Source organism: Salvelinus alpinus, chromosome 12 (genome assembly GCF_045679555.1).
Source record: "Salvelinus alpinus chromosome 12, SLU_Salpinus.1, whole genome shotgun sequence".
In the NCBI taxonomy this organism is placed as follows: domain Eukaryota; kingdom Metazoa; phylum Chordata; class Actinopteri; order Salmoniformes; family Salmonidae; genus Salvelinus; species Salvelinus alpinus.
Genome location: NC_092097.1, coordinates 51,833,964 through 51,848,857, shown reverse-complemented (window position 1 = coordinate 51,848,857; position 14,894 = coordinate 51,833,964). Strand labels below are relative to the sequence as shown.

Genomic DNA, 14,894 nt, shown 5'->3' with positions numbered 1-14,894 from the left:
AAAGAGAGAGAGAGAGGACCAGAGGAAGAAAGAGAGAGAGGGAGGACCAGAGGAAGAAAGAGAGAGAGGGAGGACCAGAGGAAGAAAGAGAGAGAGGGAGGACCAGAGGAAGAGAGAGAGAGACTGAGCAAAGAAAAGAGTCCCCTCATCCTGCTGGTCCTGGGGCTGAGTTCATAAACCTGTTCTATTAACACACTGAAGCCTCAGGGCCAGAACATCCAATCAATCAGGATAAACCAAATTACAACACAGTCAAAGCAAAACTACATTGCCTCTTGGGAAACACAAGCACAAAGCAAAATGCAGTGCTATCTGGCCCCTAAATCGACAGTACACCGTGGCTAAATATTTGACCATGGTTACTGATCAAAACCTTAGAAAAACATTGACAAAGTACAGGCTCAGTGAGCACAGCCTTGCCATTGAGAAGGGTAGACACAGGAAAACCTGGCTCCCTGTAGAGGAAAGGCTGTGCAACCACTGCACAATAGCAGAACCTGAGACGGAGCTGCATTTCCTGACAAAATGTCAAAAATATAAAACAATTAGAGAGTGTCATTTTCCCAAATTTGAAACCCTTATTCAAGGTTTCAAAGACCTCTCTGATGAGGATAGGCTACCCGTCCTGATGGGGGAGGACGCAGAGAGCTGTGGGTTGGCAGCGCACTACATTGCTGCCTGCCATAAGTTGAGGGACAGTGTCTGACAGACCAATCAACCTGCACATGTCCTCTACTGTATGCTTATTGTTATTGTTGAATGTGTTGGTTATTTTGATACTTGGTTATTGTTGTTACTGTTGTCCCATTTACAATTTTGATTCTTTTTTTTATATTGTAAATATCCAAAATAAGCTTTGGCAATATGTACATTGTTACGTCATGCCAATAAAGCGAATTGAATTGAAAATTGAGAGGACCAGAGGAAGAAAAAGAGAGAGGGAGGACCAGAGGAAGAGAGAGAGAGAGGACCAGAGGAAGAAAGAGAGAGAGAGAGAGAGGACCAGAGGAAGAAAGAGAGAGAGGACCAGAGGAAGAAAGAGAGAAAGAGAGAGAGGACCAGAGGGAGAAAGAGAGAGAGAGAGAGAGGACCAGAGGAAGAAAGAGAGAGAGAGAGAGAGGACCAGAGGAAGAAGAGAGAGAGAGAGAGAGGACCAGAGGAAGAAAGAGAGAGAGAGAGAGAGGACCAGAGGAAGAAAGAGAGAGAGAGAGAGAGGACCAGAGGAAGAAAGAGAGAGAGAGAGAGAGGACCAGAGGAAGAAAGAGAGAGAGAGAGAGAGGACCAGAGGAAGAAAGAGAGAGAGAGAGAGGACCAGAGGAAGAAAGAGAGAGAGAGAGAGAGGACCAGAGGAAGAAAGAGAGAGAGAGAGAGGGACCAGAGGAAGAAAGAGAGAGTGAGAGAGGACCAGAGGAAGAAAGAGAGAGTGAGAGAGGACCAGAGGAAGAAAGAGAGAGTGAGAGAGGACCAGAGGAAGAAAGAGAGAGTGAGAGAGGACCAGAGGAAGAAAGAGAGAGTGAGAGAGGACCAGAGGAAGAAAGAGAGAGTGAGAGAGGACCAGAGGAAGAAAGAGAGAGTGAGAGAGGACCAGAGGAAGAAAGAGAGAGTGAGAGAGGACCAGAGGAAGAAAGAGAGAGCGAGCGAGAGGACCAGAGGAAGAAAGAGAGAGAGCGAGAGGACCAGAGGAAGAAAGAGAGAGTGAGAGAGGACCAGAGGAAGAAAGAGAGAGTGAGAAAGGACCAGAGGAAGAAAGAGAGAGAGAGAGAGAGAGGACCAGAGGAAGAAAGAGAGAGAGAGAGAGGACCAGAGGAAGAAAGAGAGAGAGGGAGAGGACCAGAGGAAGAAAGAGAGAGAGGGAGGACCAGAGGAAGAAAGAGAGAGAGGGAGGACCAGAGGAAGAAAGAGAGAGAGGGAGGACCAGAGGAAGAAAGAGAGAGAGGGAGGACCAGAGGAAGAAAGAGAGAGAGGGAGGACCAGAGGAAGAAAGAGAGAGAGAGGACCAGAGGAAGAAAGAGAGAGAGGGAGGACCAGAGGAAGAAAGAGAGAGAGGGAGGACCAGAGGAAGAGAGAGAGAGACTGAGCAAAGAAAAGAGTCCCCTCATCCTGCTGGTCCTGGGGCTGAGTTCATAAACCTGTTCTATTAACACACTGAAGCCTCAGGACCAGAACATCCAATCAATCAGGATAAACCAAATTACAACACAGTCAAAGCAAAACTACATTGCTTCTTGGGAAACACAAGCACAAAGCAAAATGCAGTGCTATCTGGCCCCTAAATCGACAGTACACCGTGGCTAAATATTTGACCATGGTTACTGATCAAAACCTTAGAAAAACATTGACAAAGTACAGGCTCAGTGAGCACAGCCTTGCCATTGAGAAGGGTAGACACAGGAAAACCTGGCTCCCTGTAGAGGAAAGGCTGTGCAACCACTGCACAATAGCAGAACCTGAGACGGAGCTGCATTTCCTGACAAAATGTCAAAAATATAAAACAATTAGAGAGTGTCATTTTCCCAAATTTGAAACCCTTATTCAAGGTTTCAAAGACCTCTCTGATGAGGATAGGCTACCCGCCCTGATGGGGGAGGACGCAGAGAGCTGTGGGTTGGCAGCGCACTACATTGCTGCCTGCCATAAGTTGAGGGACAGTGTCTGACAGACCAATCAACCTGCACATGTCCTCTACTGTATGCTTATTGTTATTGTTGAATGTGTTGGTTATTTTGATACTTGGTTATTGTTGTTACTGTTGTCCCATTTACAATTTTGATTCTTTTTTTTATATTGTAAATATCCAAAATAAGCTTTGGCAATATGTACATTGTTACGTCATGCCAATAAAGCGAATTGAATTGAAAATTGAGAGGACCAGAGGAAGAAAAAGAGAAAGGGAGGACCAGAGGAAGAGAGAGAGAGAGGACCAGAGGAAGAAAGAAAGAGAGAGAGAGAGAGGACCAGAGGAAGAAAGAGAGAGAGGACCAGAGGAAGAAAGAGAGAAAGAGAGAGAGGACCAGAGGGAGAAAGAGATAGAGAGAGAGAGGACCAGAGGAAGAAAGAGAGAGAGAGAGAGAGGACCAGAGGAAGAAAGAGAGAGAGAGAGAGGACCAGAGGAAGAAAGAGAGAGAGAGAGAGAGGACCAGAGGAAGAAAGAGAGAGAGAGAGAGAGAGGACCAGAGGAAGAAGAGAGAGAGAGAGAGAGGACCAGAGGAAGAAAGAGAGAGAGAGAGAGAGGACCAGAGGAAGAAAGAGAGAGAGAGAGAGAGGACCAGAGGAAGAAAGAGAGAGAGAGAGAGAGGACCAGAGGAAGAAAGAGAGAGAGAGAGAGGACCAGAGGAAGAAAGAGAGAGTGAGAGAGGACCAGAGGAAGAAAGAGAGAGTGAGGGAGGACCAGAGAAAGAAAGAGAGAGTGAGGGAGGACCAGAGGAAGAAAGAGAGAGAGGGAGGACCAGAGGAAGAAAGAGAGAGTGAGGGAGGACCAGAGGAAGAAAGAGAGAGAGGGAGGACCAGAGGAAGAAAGAGAGAGAGGGAGGACCAGAGGAAGAAAGAGAGAGAGGGAGGACCAGAGGAAGAAAGAGAGAGAGAGGACCAGAGGAAGAAAGAGAGAGAGGGAGGATCAGAGGAAGAAAGAGAGAGAGGGAGGACCAGAGGAAGAAAGAGAGAGAGGGAGGACCAGAGGAAGAGAGAGAGAGACTGAGCAAAGAAAAGAGTCCCCTCATCCTGCTGGTCCTGGGGCTGAGTTCATAAACCTGTTCTATTAACACACTGAAGCCTCAGGACCAGAACATCCAATCAATCAGGATAAACCAAATTACAACACAGTCAAAGCAAAACTACATTGCTTCTTGGGAAACACAAGCACAAAGCAAAATGCAGTGCTATCTGGCCCCTAAATCGACAGTACACCGTGGCTAAATATTTGACCATGGTTACTGATCAAAACCTTAGAAAAACATTGACAAAGTACAGGCTCAGTGAGCACAGCCTTGCCATTGAGAAGGGTAGACACAGGAAAACCTGGCTCCCTGTAGAGGAAAGGCTGTGCAACCACTGCACAATAGCAGAACCTGAGACGGAGCTGCATTTCCTGACAAAATGTCAAAAATATAAAACAATTAGAGAGTGTCATTTTCCCAAATTTGAAACCCTTATTCAAGGTTTCAAAGACCTCTCTGATGAGGATAGGCTACCCGTCCTGATGGGGGAGGACGCAGAGAGCTGTGGGTTGGCAGCGCACTACATTGCTGCCTGCCATAAGTTGAGGGACAGTGTCTGACAGACCAATCAACCTGCACATGTCCTCTACTGTATGCTTATTGTTATTGTTGAATGTGTTGGTTATTTTGATACTTGGTTATTGTTGTTACTGTTGTCCCATTTACAATTTTGATTCTTTTTTTTATATTGTAAATATCCAAAATAAGCTTTGGCAATATGTACATTGTTACGTCATGCCAATAAAGCGAATTGAATTGAAAATTGAGAGGACCAGAGGAAGAAAAAGAGAGAGGGAGGACCAGAGGAAGAGAGAGAGAGAGGACCAGAGGAAGAAAGAAAGAGAAAGAGAGAGAGGACCAGAGGAAGAAAGAGAGAGAGGACCAGAGGAAGAAAGAGAGAAAGAGAGAGAGGACCAGAGGGAGAAAGAGAGAGAGAGAGAGGACCAGAGGAAGAAAGAGAGAGAGAGAGAGAGGACCAGAGGAAGAAAGAGAGAGAGAGAGAGAGAGACCAGAGGAAGAAAGAGAGAGAGAGAGAGAGAGAGGACCAGAGGAAGAAAGAGAGAGAGAGAGAGAGGACCAGAGGAAGAAAGAGAGAGAGAGAGAGAGAACCAGAGGAAGAAAGAGAGAGAGAGAGAGAGGACCAGAGGAAGAAAGAGAGAGAGAGAGAAAGGACCAGAGGAAGAAAGAGAGAGAGAGAGAGAGGACCAGAGGAAGAAAGAGAGAGTGAGAGAGAGGACCAGAGGAAGAAAGAGAGAGTGAGAGAGAGGACCAGAGGAAGAAAGAGAGAGTGAGAGAGGACCAGAGGAAGAAAGAGAGAGTGAGAGAGGACCAGAGGAAGAAAGAGAGAGTGAGAGAGGACCAGAGGAAGAAAGAGAGAGTGAGAGAGGACCAGAGGAAGAAAGAGAGAGTGAGAGAGGACCAGAGGAAGAAAGAGAGAGTGAGAGAGGACCAGAGGAAGAAAGAGAGAAAGAGAGAGAGGACCAGAGGGAGAAAGAGAGAGAGAGAGAGAGGACCAGAGGAAGAAAGAGAGAGAGAGAGAGGACCAGAGGAAGAAAGAGAGAGAGTGAGAGAGGACCAGAGGAAGAAAGAGAGAGTGAGAGAGGACCAGAGGAAGAAAGAGAGAGAGTGAGAGAGGACCAGAGGAAGAAAGAGAGAGAGGGAGGACCAGAGGAAGAAAGAGAGAGAGGGAGGACCAGAGGAAGAAAGAGAGAGAGGGAGGACCAGAGGAAGAAAGAGAGAGAGGGAGGACCAGAGGAAGAAAGAGAGAGAGGGAGGACCAGAGGAAGAAAGTGAGAGAGGGAGGACCAGAGGAAGAAAGAGAGAGAGAGAGGACCAGAGGAAGAAAGAGAGAGAGGGAGGACCAGAGGAAGAAAGAGAGAGAGGGAGGACCAGAGGAAGAAAGAGAGAGAGGGAGGACCAGAGGAAGAAAGAGAGAGAGGGAGGACCAGAGGAAGAGAGAGAGAGACTGAGCAAAGAAAAGAGTCCCCTCATCCTGCTGGTCCTGGGGCTGAGTTCATAAACCTGTTCTATTAACACACTGAAGCCTCAGGGCCAGAACATCCAATCAATCAGGATAAACCAAATTACAACACAGTCAAAGCAAAACTACATTGCTTCTTGGGAAACACAAGCACAAAGCAAAATGCAGTGCTATCTGGCCCCTAAATCGACAGTACACCGTGGCTAAATATTTGACCATGGTTACTGATCAAAACCTAAGAAAAACATTGACAAAGTACAGGCTCAGTGAGCACAGCCTTGCCATTGAGAAGGGTAGACACAGGAAAACCTGGCTCCCTGTAGAGGAAAGGCTGTGCAACCACTGCACAATAGCAGAACCTGAGACGGAGCTGCATTTCCTGACAAAATGTCAAAAATATAAAACAATTAGAGAGTGTCATTTTCCCAAATTTGAAACCCTTATTCAAGGTTTCAAAGACCTCTCTGATGAGGATAGGCTACCCGTCCTGATGGGGGAGGACGCAGAGAGCTGTGGGTTGGCAGCGCACAACATTGCTGCCTGCCATAAGTTGAGGGACAGTGTCTGACAGACCAATCAACCTGCACATGTCCTCTACTGTATGCTTATTGTTATTGTTGAATGTGTTGGTTATTTTGATACTTGGTTATTGTTGTTACTGTTGTCCCATTTACAATTTTGATTCTTTTTTTTATATTGTAAATATCCAAAATAAGCTTTGGCAATATGTACATTGTTACGTCATGCCAATAAAGCGAATTGAATTGAAAATTGAGAGGACCAGAGGAAGAAAAAGAGAGAGGGAGGACCAGAGGAAGAGAGAGAGAGAGAACCAGAGGAAGAAAGAGAGAGAGGACCAGAGGAAGAAAGAGAGAGAGAGAGAGAGGACCAGAGGAAGAAAGAGAGAGAGGACCAGAGGAAGAAAGAGAGAAAGAGAGAGAGGACCAGAGGAAGAAAGAGAGAGAGAGAGAGGACCAGAGGGAGAAAGAGAGAGAGAGAGAGGACCAGAGGAAGAAAGAGAGAGAGAGAGAGAGGACCAGAGGAAGAAAGAGAGAGTGAGAGAGGACCAGAGGAAGAAAGAGAGAGTGAGAGAGGACCAGAGGAAGAAAGAGAGAGAGTGAGAGAGGACCAGAGGAAGAAAGAGAGAGAGAGAGAGAGGACCAGAGGAAGAAAGAGAGAGAGAGCGAGAGGACCAGAGGAAGAAAGAGAGAGAGAGCGAGAGGACCAGAGGAAGAAAGAGAGAGAGAGCGAGAGGACCAGAGGAAGAAAGAGAGAGAGAGCGAGAGGACCAGAGGAAGAAAGAGAGAGAGAGCGAGAGGACCAGAGGAAGAAAGAGAGAGAGAGCGAGAGGACCAGAGGAAGAAAGAGAGAGAGAGCGAGAGGACCAGAGGAAGAAAGAGAGAGAGAGCGAGAGGACCAGAGGAAGAAAGAGAGAGAGAGCGAGAGGACCAGAGGAAGAAAGAGAGAGAGAGCGAGAGGACCAGAGGAAGAAAGAGAGAGAGAGCGAGAGGACCAGAGGAAGAAAGAGAGAGAGAGCGAGAGGACCAGAGGAAGAAAGAGAGAGAGAGCGAGAGGACCAGAGGAAGAAAGAGAGAGAGAGCGAGAGGACCAGAGGAAGAAAGAGAGAGTGAGAGAGGACCAGAGGAAGAAAGAGAGAGTGAGAGAGGACCAGAGGAAGAAAGAGAGAGAGAGAGAGGACCAGAGGAAGAAAGAGAGAGAGAGAGAGGACCAGAGGAAGAAAGAGAGAGAGAGAGGACCAGAGGAAGAAAGAGAGAGAGAGAGAGGACCAGAGGAAGAAAGAGAGAGAGAGAGGACCAGAGGAAGAAAGAGAGAGAGGGAGGACCAGAGGAAGAAAGAGAGAGAGGGAGGACCAGAGGAAGAAAGAGAGAGAGGGAGGACCAGAGGAAGAAAGAGAGAGAGGGAGGACCAGAGGAAGAAAGAGAGAGAGGGAGGACCAGAGGAAGAAAGAGAGAGAGAGGACCAGAGGAAGAAAGAGAGAGAGAGAGGACCAGAGGAAGAAAGAGAGAGGGAGGACCAGAGGAAGAAAGAGAGAGAGGGAGGACCAGAGGAAGAAAGAGAGAGAGGGAGGACCAGAGGAAGAAAGAGAGAGAGGGAGGACCAGAGGAAGAAAGAGAGAGAGAGAGAGGACCAGAGGAAGAAAGAGAGAGAGAGAGGACCAGAGGAAGAAAAGAGAGAGAGTGAGAGAGGACCAGAGGAAGAAAGAGAGAGAGAGCGAGAGGACCAGAGGAAGAAAGAGAGAGAGAGCGAGAGGACCAGAGGAAGAAAGAGAGAGAGAGCGAGAGGACCAGAGGAAGAAAGAGAGAGAGAGCGAACCCTAACCCTAACCCTAACCCTAACCCTAACCCTAACCCTAACCCTAACCCTAGCCCTAGAGCACACAAAAAACTATACATACCTCGGCCTAAACATCAGCACCACAGGTAACTTCCACAAAGCTGTGAACGATCTGAGAGACAAGGCAAGAAGGGCCTTCTATGCCATCAAAAGGAACATAAATTTCAACATACCAATTAGGATCTGGCTAAAAATACTTGAATCAGTCATAGAGCCCATTGCCCTTTATGGTTGTGAGGTCTGGGGTCCGCTCACCAACCAAGATTTCACAAAATGGGACAAACACCAAATTGAGACTCTGCATGCAGAATTCTGCAAAAATATCCTCCGTGTACAACGTAGAACACCAAATAATGCATGCAGAGCAGAATTAGGCCGATACCCACTAATTATCAAAATCCAGAAAAGAGCCGTTAAATTCTACAACCACCTAAAAGGAAGCGATTCCCAAACCTTCCATAACAAAGCCATCACCTACAGAGAGATGAACCTGGAGAAGAGTCCCCTAAGCAAGCTGGTCCTAGGGCTCTGTTCACAAACACAAACACACCCCACAGAGCCCCAGGACAACAGCACAATTAGACCCAACCAAATCATGAGAAAACAAAAAGATAATTACTTGACACATTGGAAAGAATTAACAAAAAAACAGAGCAAACTAGAATGCTATTTGGCCCTAAACAGAGAGTACACAGTGGCAGAATACCTGACCACTGTGACTGACCCAAACTTAAGGAAAGCTTTGACTATGTACAGACTCAGTGAGCATAGCCTTGCTATTGAGAAAGGCCGCCGTAGGCAGACATGGCTCTCAAGAGAAGACAGGCTATGTGCACACTGCCCACAAAATGAGGTGGAAACTGAGCTGCACTTCCTAACCTCCTGCCCAATGTATGACCATATTAGAGAGACATATTTCCCTCAGATTACACAGATCCACAAAGAATTCGAAAACAAATCCAATTTTGATAAACTCCCATATCTACTGGGTGAAATTCCACAGTGTGCCATCACAGCAGCAAGATTTGTGACCTGTTGCCACAAGAAAAGGGCAACCAGTGAAGAACAAACACCACTGTAAATACAACCCATATTTATGTTTATTTATTTTAACTTGTGTGCTTTAACCATTTGTACATTGTTACAACACTGCATATATATAATATGACATTTGTAATGTCTTTATTGTTTTGAAACTTCTGTATGTGTAATGTTTACTGTTCATTTTTATTGTTTATTTGACTTTTGTATATTACCTACCTCACTTGCTTTGGCAATGTTAACACATGTTTCCCATGCCAATAAAGCCCCTTGAATTGAATTGAATTGAATTGAGAGAGGGAGGACCAGGGGAAGAAAGAGAGAGAGGGAGGACCAGAGGAAGAAAGAGAGAGAGAGGACCAGAGGAAGAAAGAGAGAGAGAGAGGACCAGAGGAAGAAAGAGAGAGAGGGAGGACCAGAGGAAGAAAGAGAGAGAGGGAGGACCAGAGGAAGAAAGAGAGAGAGGGAGGACCAGAGGAAGAGAGAGAGAGACTGAGCAAAGAAAAGAGTCCCCTCATCCTGCTGGTCCTGGGGCTGAGTTCATAAACCTGTTCTATTAACACACTGAAGCCTCAGGGCCAGAACATCCAATCAATCAGGATAAACCAAATTACAACACAGTCAAAGCAAAACTACATTGCCTCTTGGGAAACACAAGCACAAAGCAAAATGCAGTGCTATCTGGCCCCTAAATCGACAGTACACCGTGGCTAAATATTTGACCATGGTTACTGATCAAAACCTTAGAAAAACATTGACAAAGTACAGGCTCAGTGAGCACAGCCTTGCCATTGAGAAGGGTAGACACAGGAAAACCTGGCTCCCTGTAGAGGAAAGGCTGTGCAACCACTGCACAATAGCAGAACCTGAGACGGAGCTGCATTTCCTGACAAAATGTCAAAAATATAAAACAATTAGAGAGTGTCATTTTCCCAAATTTGAAACCCTTATTCAAGGTTTCAAAGACCTCTCTGATGAGGATAGGCTACCCGTCCTGATGGGGGAGGACGCAGAGAGCTGTGGGTTGGCAGCGCACTACATTGCTGCCTGCCATAAGTTGAGGGACAGTGTCTGACAGACCAATCAACCTGCACATGTCCTCTACTGTATGCTTATTGTTATTGTTGAATGTGTTGGTTATTTTGATACTTGGTTATTGTTGTTACTGTTGTCCCATTTACAATTTTGATTCTTTTTTTTATATTGTAAATATCCAAAATAAGCTTTGGCAATATGTACATTGTTACGTCATGCCAATAAAGCGAATTGAATTGAAAATTGAGAGGACCAGAGGAAGAAAAAGAGAGAGGGAGGACCAGAGGAAGAGAGAGAGAGAGGACCAGAGGAAGAAAGAGAGAGAGAGAGAGAGGACCAGAGGAAGAAAGAGAGAGAGGACCAGAGGAAGAAAGAGAGAAAGAGAGAGAGGACCAGAGGGAGAAAGAGAGAGAGAGAGAGAGGACCAGAGGAAGAAAGAGAGAGAGAGAGAGAGGACCAGAGGAAGAAAGAGAGAGAGAGAGAGGACCAGAGGAAGAAAGAGAGAGAGAGAGAGAGGACCAGAGGAAGAAAGAGAGAGAGAGAGAGGACCAGAGGAAGAAAGAGAGAGAGAGAGAGAGGACCAGAGGAAGAAAGAGAGAGAGAGAGAGAGGACCAGAGGAAGAAAGAGAGAGAGAGAGAGAGGACCAGAGGAAGAAAGAGAGAGAGAGAGAGAGGACCAGAGGAAGAAAGAGAGAGAGAGAGAGAGGACCAGAGGAAGAAAGAGAGAGTGAGAGAGGACCAGAGGAAGAAAGAGAGAGTGAGAGAGGACCAGAGGAAGAAAGAGAGAGTGAGAGAGGACCAGAGGAAGAAAGAGAGAGTGAGAGAGGACCAGAGGAAGAAAGAGAGAGTGAGAGAGGACCAGAGGAAGAAAGAGAGAGTGAGAGAGGACCAGAGGAAGAAAGAGAGAGTGAGAGAGGACCAGAGGAAGAAAGAGAGAGTGAGAGAGGACCAGAGGAAGAAAGAGAGAGCGAGCGAGAGGACCAGAGGAAGAAAGAGAGAGAGCGAGAGGACCAGAGGAAGAAAGAGAGAGTGAGAGAGGACCAGAGGAAGAAAGAGAGAGTGAGAAAGGACCAGAGGAAGAAAGAGAGAGAGAGAGAGAGAGGACCAGAGGAAGAAAGAGAGAGAGAGAGAGGACCAGAGGAAGAAAGAGAGAGAGGGAGAGGACCAGAGGAAGAAAGAGAGAGAGGGAGGACCAGAGGAAGAAAGAGAGAGAGGGAGGACCAGAGGAAGAAAGAGAGAGAGGGAGGACCAGAGGAAGAAAGAGAGAGAGGGAGGACCAGAGGAAGAAAGAGAGAGAGGGAGGACCAGAGGAAGAAAGAGAGAGAGAGGACCAGAGGAAGAAAGAGAGAGAGGGAGGACCAGAGGAAGAAAGAGAGAGAGGGAGGACCAGAGGAAGAGAGAGAGAGACTGAGCAAAGAAAAGAGTCCCCTCATCCTGCTGGTCCTGGGGCTGAGTTCATAAACCTGTTCTATTAACACACTGAAGCCTCAGGACCAGAACATCCAATCAATCAGGATAAACCAAATTACAACACAGTCAAAGCAAAACTACATTGCTTCTTGGGAAACACAAGCACAAAGCAAAATGCAGTGCTATCTGGCCCCTAAATCGACAGTACACCGTGGCTAAATATTTGACCATGGTTACTGATCAAAACCTTAGAAAAACATTGACAAAGTACAGGCTCAGTGAGCACAGCCTTGCCATTGAGAAGGGTAGACACAGGAAAACCTGGCTCCCTGTAGAGGAAAGGCTGTGCAACCACTGCACAATAGCAGAACCTGAGACGGAGCTGCATTTCCTGACAAAATGTCAAAAATATAAAACAATTAGAGAGTGTCATTTTCCCAAATTTGAAACCCTTATTCAAGGTTTCAAAGACCTCTCTGATGAGGATAGGCTACCCGCCCTGATGGGGGAGGACGCAGAGAGCTGTGGGTTGGCAGCGCACTACATTGCTGCCTGCCATAAGTTGAGGGACAGTGTCTGACAGACCAATCAACCTGCACATGTCCTCTACTGTATGCTTATTGTTATTGTTGAATGTGTTGGTTATTTTGATACTTGGTTATTGTTGTTACTGTTGTCCCATTTACAATTTTGATTCTTTTTTTTATATTGTAAATATCCAAAATAAGCTTTGGCAATATGTACATTGTTACGTCATGCCAATAAAGCGAATTGAATTGAAAATTGAGAGGACCAGAGGAAGAAAAAGAGAAAGGGAGGACCAGAGGAAGAGAGAGAGAGAGGACCAGAGGAAGAAAGAAAGAGAAAGAGAGAGAGGACCAGAGGAAGAAAGAGAGAGAGGACCAGAGGAAGAAAGAGAGAAAGAGAGAGAGGACCAGAGGGAGAAAGAGATAGAGAGAGAGAGGACCAGAGGAAGAAAGAGAGAGAGAGAGAGGACCAGAGGAAGAAAGAGAGAGAGAGAGAGAGGACCAGAGGAAGAAAGAGAGAGAGAGAGAGGACCAGAGGAAGAAAGAGAGAGAGAGAGAGAGAGGACCAGAGGAAGAAAGAGAGAGAGAGAGAGAGGACCAGAGGAAGAAAGAGAGAGAGAGAGAGAGAACCAGAGGAAGAAAGAGAGAGAGAGAGAGAGGACCAGAGGAAGAAAGAGAGAGAGAGAGAGAGGACCAGAGGAAGAAAGAGAGAGAGAGAGAGAGGACCAGAGGAAGAAAGAGAGAGTGAGAGAGGACCAGAGGAAGAAAGAGAGAGTGAGGGAGGACCAGAGAAAGAAAGAGAGAGTGAGGGAGGACCAGAGGAAGAAAGAGAGAGAGGGAGGACCAGAGGAAGAAAGAGAGAGTGAGGGAGGACCAGAGGAAGAAAGAGAGAGAGGGAGGACCAGAGGAAGAAAGAGAGAGAGGGAGGACCAGAGGAAGAAAGAGAGAGAGGGAGGACCAGAGGAAGAAAGAGAGAGAGAGGACCAGAGGAAGAAAGAGAGAGAGGGAGGATCAGAGGAAGAAAGAGAGAGAGGGAGGACCAGAGGAAGAAAGAGAGAGAGGGAGGACCAGAGGAAGAGAGAGAGAGACTGAGCAAAGAAAAGAGTCCCCTCATCCTGCTGGTCCTGGGGCTGAGTTCATAAACCTGTTCTATTAACACACTGAAGCCTCAGGACCAGAACATCCAATCAATCAGGATAAACCAAATTACAACACAGTCAAAGCAAAACTACATTGCTTCTTGGGAAACACAGGCACAAAGCAAAATGCAGTGCTATCTGGCCCCTAAATCGACAGTACACCGTGGCTAAATATTTGACCATGGTTACTGATCAAAACCTTAGAAAAACATTGACAAAGTACAGGCTCAGTGAGCACAGCCTTGCCATTGAGAAGGGTAGACACAGGAAAACCTGGCTCCCTGTAGAGGAAAGGCTGTGCAACCACTGCACAATAGCAGAACCTGAGACGGAGCTGCATTTCCTGACAAAATGTCAAAAATATAAAACAATTAGAGAGTGTCATTTTCCCAAATTTGAAACCCTTATTCAAGGTTTCAAAGACCTCTCTGATGAGGATAGGCTACCCGTCCTGATGGGGGAGGACGCAGAGAGCTGTGGGTTGGCAGCGCACTACATTGCTGCCTGCCATAAGTTGAGGGACAGTGTCTGACAGACCAATCAACCTGCACATGTCCTCTACTGTATGCTTATTGTTATTGTTGAATGTGTTGGTTATTTTGATACTTGGTTATTGTTGTTACTGTTGTCCCATTTACAATTTTGATTCTTTTTTTTATATTGTAAATATCCAAAATAAGCTTTGGCAATATGTACATTGTTACGTCATGCCAATAAAGCGAATTGAATTGAAAATTGAGAGGACCAGAGGAAGAAAAAGAGAGAGGGAGGACCAGAGGAAGAAAGAGAGAGAGGACCAAAGGAAGAGAGAGAGAGAGAGGACCAGAGGAAGAGAGAGAGAGAGGACCAAAGGAAGAGAGAGAGAGAGAGAGAGAGAGAGAGGACCAGAGGAAGAGAGAGAGAGAGAGGACCAGAGGAAGAGAGAGAGAGAGGACCAAAGGAAGAGAGAGAGAGAGAGAGAGAGAGGACCAGAGGAAGAGAGAGAGAATGTCAGGGAGTTTATTATACATGGGGACCAGATGAAAAGGTGTCAGTAGTATGAGTCAGTTATCAATCATCCAGATATATAGACACACAGGGAGGTTGTACCCACCTCTGTCCGTCCACTGTACACAGGGAGGTTGTACCCACCTCTGTCCGTCCACTGTACACAGGGAGGTTGTACCCACCTCTGTCCGTCCACTGTACACAGGGAGGTTGTACCCACCTCTGTCCGTCCACTGTACACAGGGAGGTTGTACCCACCTCTGTCCGTCCACTGTACACAGGGAGGTTGTACCCACCTCTGTCCGTCCACTGTACACAGGGAGGTTGTACCCACCTCTGTCCGTCCACTGTACACAGGGAGGTTGTACCCACCTCTGTCCGTCCACTGTACACAGGGAGGTTGTACCCACCTCTGTCCGTCCACTGTACACAGGGAGGTTGTACCCACCTCTGTCCGTCCACTGTACACAGGGAGGTTGTACCCACCTCTGTCCGTCCACTGTACACAGGGAGGTTGTACCCACCTCTGTCCGTCCACTGTACACAGGGAGGTTGTACCCACCTCTGTCCGTCCACTGTACACAGGGAGGTTGTACCCACCTCTGTCCGTCCACTGTACACAGGGAGGTTGTACCCACCTCTGTCCGTCCACTGTACACAGGGAGGTTGTACCCACCTCTGTCCGTCCACTGTACACAGGGAGGTT

At 46.9% G+C, this 14,894-nt stretch overlaps 1 protein-coding gene across 4 annotated transcripts in view; it reads right to left on the bottom strand.

The window, feature by feature from the left end:
• LOC139536331 (glutaminase kidney isoform, mitochondrial-like) overlaps positions 1-14,894 on the bottom strand; it is an 88,042-nt gene that overhangs the window by 56,727 nt on the left and 16,421 nt on the right. The gene's annotated exons all lie outside the window — the stretch shown is intronic.